The 6000-nt window shown below is 35.4% G+C and overlaps 1 pseudogene; it reads right to left on the bottom strand.

The window, feature by feature from the left end:
- Positions 1 to 1524: 1524 nt before the first annotated feature.
- LOC132747436 (uncharacterized) lies at positions 1525 to 3998 on the bottom strand (annotated as a pseudogene).
- Between the last annotated feature and the right edge of the window lie 2002 nt (positions 3999 to 6000).

Raw genomic sequence — 6000 nt, 5'->3', positions numbered from 1 at the left:
TAACTTAATTAGTAACTGTTGTAGTGCTAGAAAACACATGTATACAAATTATTTGCATTATTGTGCAGAATTGTACATTGATATCATCTTAAGTTGAAAGAAAGTGTAATCAACGCAATGACTATGGCTATATGTCAAAGGCCCTTGTCCTTATGACAACAAAGTTAAAAAATTGTTTTAACAAAATCTCGTGAATGTAGCTGACAATTAAAGCATGTGCACTTGCTAGAGGACTGCTATCCATTTGCCACTAATTATACTTGTAACATAGGAGTTCTTATATATTTCTTAAATGCACTAGATGACCATCTGCCCATAAGTTTTATCTTTTCTTCTGAAAAACCTTGTTGTGCTGCAGTGGAGGCAGCTCCAATTCTGAAACTATGCCCTTTGTATTTTGTTGGGTCTAAACCAGTCCAGTTCAAAGACAATCTCAGTTGTGTGCTAAAAAATAGCATAGAAACCGGGCTGCCATCCATGAATCCAAATAGTGGCCCATTGGACGCTTTTCGTAATTGCAAATATTCATTTAAATCACTGACTGGACAAATTAATGAACCTTTCTGTTTAATGAATAAGACCTTAGCTGCTCCATGATAGTGTTTGTAAGTTGTCATATATAGTTCTAAACCTTGAATTTTAGAGTTAGAATAAATAAACTTGACATCAGTTATGGAAAGATTGTTCTCCGAATTTTTGTTTGAAACAGTAATTTCTCCAATGCGTATTCTCCAAATACATGGCTTTCAACAATGAGCGGTGAAAATAGGAAGAATTTGTAAATCTTAAGGAATGTAAAAGTTTCTGTAAAATATCAGTTGTTATAGGAAGCCTTCCATCTATTTGTTTCTTGTCATTGTTGTAACCCTGCAACGATTTTTTCACCAAAAAAGATGCAGTTGGGTCAGGCATTTGACGTATTTTATGTTTATAACCAATGGCTGAAATATATGTACATACAGTTGCTGGTGCAAGTCCCCGTTTGTAGCAATGTGCTATAAACAGCAGTAAATGTGAAACTGGAACTGGGAAAAACAGCACTCTGTTGAAAATTGCTCATATAATTTATACGCTCTATTATATGTAGTATGACTTGTTGGTGACAGAGCCTTATCCGGTAGAAAAGCACTTATTGTTGTCAAAGAGTTATCAGCTGTTGAGGACTTTGATTTCCATTAGATCTGTGCATGTGTTGTCTTGAGAAACTTGTCTACCTGCAAACGAGAAGGTAATCAGCCAAAGAGTTCTGAAATTCCTGGTATAATGGACCGCTTTAAATAAATATATTGTTCTTTATTGTTTGCATAACCAAGCGACGTATTAGAACCATTATATGTTTATCCCTGGAAGATTGATTGTTTATAATATGCACGACCGCCTCATTGTCTGTGTGTAATACTATGCATTGATTGGTGAGATTACTACCAAACAACTCTAGAGCTAAAACAATAGGAAATAGTTCTTTCACAGTTATGTGATATTTCAACCATTCATGAGGCCAACTGGTTAAAAACTATTTGTTTGACAGGTACCCACCAAATCCGACATTACTAGAATCTGTGAAAAGATCCAATGACACAGAAGTGACCCAACGGTCTGGTAGAAACATCGACTTGCCATTAAAGATGACCATGCCAGAAAATCTGCTCTAGCATCTTTTGTTAACCGTTTATGATGGTGAGGTTTATTCAAACCAATAGTTAGATCAATGATACGACGTAAAAATGCCCTGCCTGGAACCATAACAGCACAAGCAAAATTAAGCAAACCAATAACAGACTGTAGTTCAAGGAGAGTTGCTTTTTTCCGATGCTTGAATTTGTCAAGAGCTAGGCGAATCTTATTAAGTTTTTCTTGGGGCAATCGTTTCTCCATTAGTACAGAGTCCAATTCAATTCCAACAAAAGACATGATTCTGCATGGCCGACAAGTTTTAGCATGATTAATTGGTAAACCGACTGAAGCACACCAGTCAATGAAAATTTGTTAACCTTTTTCACACAGGTCTAAATTGTCCCCAACAAAAAAGAAATCATCTAGAATGTGGGCACAATTATGTAAACCAAGTTTATTTGCAGCAATCCACTGGATAGCAGAACTGATCCTTTCAAAAAGGGCGCAAGAATAGCTCAGACCCATCGGTAAAGTTTTATCAAATTAATATCTATCATTTATTTGGAAACCAAGAAGTTCAAAATCATCTGGGTGTATTGGAACAATACGATAAGCATTTTTGATGTCCACTTTCATCATGTATGAATACTGACCACAAGCTTTTACTAATGAAACAGCTGTATCAGTGTTTTGATATGAAACCGTACAGTAATTATCTGGGATACCATCATTGAAAGAAGACTTTTCAGGGAAGGACAAATGATGAATAACCCGGTATTGACCTTCTTCTTTTTTAGGAACCAATCCTTAAGGAGAAACTTGTAAGTTAAGAAATGGGGGGTCAGTAAAAGGACCAGCTACACGACCTGCTGCAACTTCACATGCAATTTTTGAAATCAACACACCAGGATTAATCTGTGCTGATTTTAAATTAGCCGAGGTCCGAAACTGCCTCTTTCCTGTGTAAGGGATCCTGAAACCATTAGTGAAACCGTTTTTTAGAAATTGTTTTTCTGATTCATCATAACCTTTTAACCAAAAACTAAGTTTTTCAATTTTGACAGGTGTACAAACAGACCGACTATGACCTATAACAGATGAATCAGCACTAGCGTTTAAAAGTGGATATTTGGTTGGCGGGTTTCTTATTGACGGATGTGCTTGGTTGCACCGCTGGTCTGCTACCACATGATTTTTTGCTGTGTGGTCCATAGCAACGTTGACATACATGCTTAAAGGGGCATTGGTGTCTAGTACACTTCCCATTGTTGTTGTTAAAGCTGTAGCATGGCAGACCGGCTTGTGGTGACCCTTGGGACCGAAAGGCCTGAAATGGCATTAGATTGAAGGATTTCTTCTGCTGGGTTAAACCCATAGCTAAGGCTTTAGTGTAGGTGTCTGTATGCAGGCTACTGAACAATAGGGTGGGATCGGTCTGTCGTAACTGACGAAATGTTCTATCGTAGAACAAGGCCGCCTCATCTCCTGCTCGCTGACCTTATTTCCTGATCGTTTCGGTATACTGCATCAGGGCCGGGGCTGCATGAGGGAATTTTTCAGTGTAAATGGCAACAAAACAAATGAAAAGCAGAAAACCATCTTGATAATGACAAAATGGTTTTCTGTTGGGGCTTCCGGATTAACATTAAACCAGTATGTTGATTCCGCCATTCTCAATTGACTACTGTCGTCTGCACTGTCCATAGCTGAGGCTGGGAGTAGTAAACCTAAATCAATGTATTCATCAGCCCATATTTTGCTTCTTGTCTTCTGTTCCACATGCATACTGATTGTGAGTAACTCCTGTGGAAATGTTGATACAGTTGAAATATTACCTTGTGTCTGTACATCTGATGTGGTATGTTCATCTTGTGTTGATGTTTGTTCTTCAGTGGTTGATGTGCCTGGCAGAACTTTCATGGCAACCAGGGATTCAACAACACCCTTGGTGACAGCGGCACACTAATTCGTCAATAAGTTGCTGTTTTGTTGTTTGAGACATAGAAGATGCAGAACTGGACGATGTTTTTGATGCTTCAGGTTGCTCCGTACTGGAAGATGTTTCTGACGTTTTAGATTTCTTCGACAAGGCCGCAGCTTTGGCAGATGGAGTTTGCTTTCGTTTTAAAGGCATGATAATTATCTGAAAAACAACAGCATTCAGTGCGTAAATCACTTGAAATCAATATAAAAAGAAATATTAATGTGATTATAATTTATGTTGGTTACACATTAAGCATACTTTGAAAATGAAATTAACGGTTGTGTTAACCGGCAAAATAATAATATATGACTGTGATTGAACATTACAATATTACAATCTATGCAGTAAAGTTACATGCAAAAAATTGAAACAATGCTGCAAAGGAATTTACAATCTAATCAAATATAATACTAAATTTCAAGCATAGAAAGGTGCCAACAAAAAACAAATCAAAATTCATTCTTTTCACATCACAAAAATATAGAATAGTCTATATGGAAAGCAGCTTTAAAATTAAAGCTATAGCTCATAGAAAATAATTTCAACTCTTTTGAAAATTGTCACCTTACAATTAAGGTGTATTTAACTAAAATAATGTTTAGCATTAAACAATTACCTTAAAACTAAGGCGTATTTAACTAAAATATTCCTTACAATTAAGGACTTTAACAAACTGTTAATTCTTACGAACTTTACCACTAAAGTCGAATAAACCACCTTAAACTTAAGGCATCATTAAAAACTAACTACAAAGTCATCAATAAAAGCATTATATGCACAAACATTATGTATGTAATAAAAAACAAACTTTTCACTAGAAATTTTCAAGTAAATGTGCAAACATAGTCCTTAAAATAATTTGATACTATAACTATCACGTTCAATCAAAATTAGTATACGTCTTAAGTTTACTTTGGGACTAAGATGTAAAGTATATATTTGTCGTCTTCACTTGAGATCCACATATTTCCACGTTTCACTTGTTCATTGTTGGTATGTACTTATTACGTAGTCGATCAGGAAATTATGATTTTAATAGCTTCAAAACAGCTCCAGGAATGTTTTTGTAATATCTTATCATGCCAGCAAAATTCAAATGAACACCGTCTCTAAAGTTGTTTGTTGTTGGATTTTTTATTCCCTTGATTTTCAAATAAAGTATTCGAGGAAATTTTGATAGCTCCTCTTTGAGCATGATATTGGCTTTGTGCACCAATTCACCAAAGGTATCTCCCGATAAATAACGTGGCTTAGGTCTTGGAATGAACTGCAACACCACAACCTCAGCAATGTTGTATCGAACTTGAAAAGTTGCAAAAATGTTCACTATTCGCAAAACCAGAAGTTCTAGTGATGCACTGTCCATTTCAGATGAATCAATATCGTTTCCACCTAATTGAATTATTAAATATTTTGGACGCAGTTCTGATATACTCAGTTCCCAACAGTTAACGTGGTGTTTATTACAAATTTTTCCTCCACTTATACTTCGGAAATGTACGTCTGGGCTAGCATCGCCACCAACGTTAAAGACATTGTTATTGTTATCCTTTTGTCGAAGAAATCGTTCCAACCAGTGTATATGAGATGTTCCTAATATTAGTATACACATTTTTCACCATAGAATTGAAGAGTTAATCAACGATCGTTGTCTTTATACACATTATGCAGTAATCAAATCGCAAATCGTAGTCCAATACACAAATTCCTTTGTCACAGAAAACAAAGACAGTCAAAATACCAAACTGTAGTAAACATTCCTACAGTTTAAGCTATTGCCGGATCAGTTGTAACCTTCCTTGACTAATGAGCGATCAAATAAAGTATAATTATAGTGCATTAAAGCAATTTACTGAAAATTGTTATGAATATTTTCTTCTTTAAAATGGCGGACTTAATCAGCATAAATTATCACATCGTACTTACTCCTAACGAGAACCTGATTGTACTTACTAGTACGGTTTTTCGAACCCGATATATTTCGACCTATAACTAAAGACCTAATGAAACCCACCATCAAGCTTGTAAGTGACCATAAAAACATTTATTTTGCAATAAATTCAGTTTTCCTTACTTGTTGATCTTTCTAGCATAAAAATGTTTTGGCATACAGTTAGTGGGAAACTCTTGCAAAAGGAAGCTACAAGTTTAAATCATAAGCAAACATAGTGCAATACACAAAACACATTGTACAACGCGTTAAGGAAGCGGCGCACTGTGAGAGTTGTCATGGTTTTTATAGCACTGTTTAGTATAACGTATGTAAATTTATTACCTATACTGTATTTAAAAGTTTTCACCAAAAGCAAATTGCCTATTTTGTATATTTATGTTTTATTTGTTCTACAAATAAAATATATCGTTACTTTTGGAATAAGTGGAGGTTTTTTCATGTCAGTACT

This window comes from Ruditapes philippinarum, unplaced genomic scaffold (assembly GCF_026571515.1).
Source record: "Ruditapes philippinarum isolate M1 unplaced genomic scaffold, ASM2657151v2 ctg368_1_1_1_1, whole genome shotgun sequence".
NCBI lineage: Eukaryota > Metazoa > Mollusca > Bivalvia > Venerida > Veneridae > Ruditapes > Ruditapes philippinarum.
Note: the sequence above shows the minus strand (reverse complement) of the source record. Positions and strands in the feature narration are given on the sequence as shown.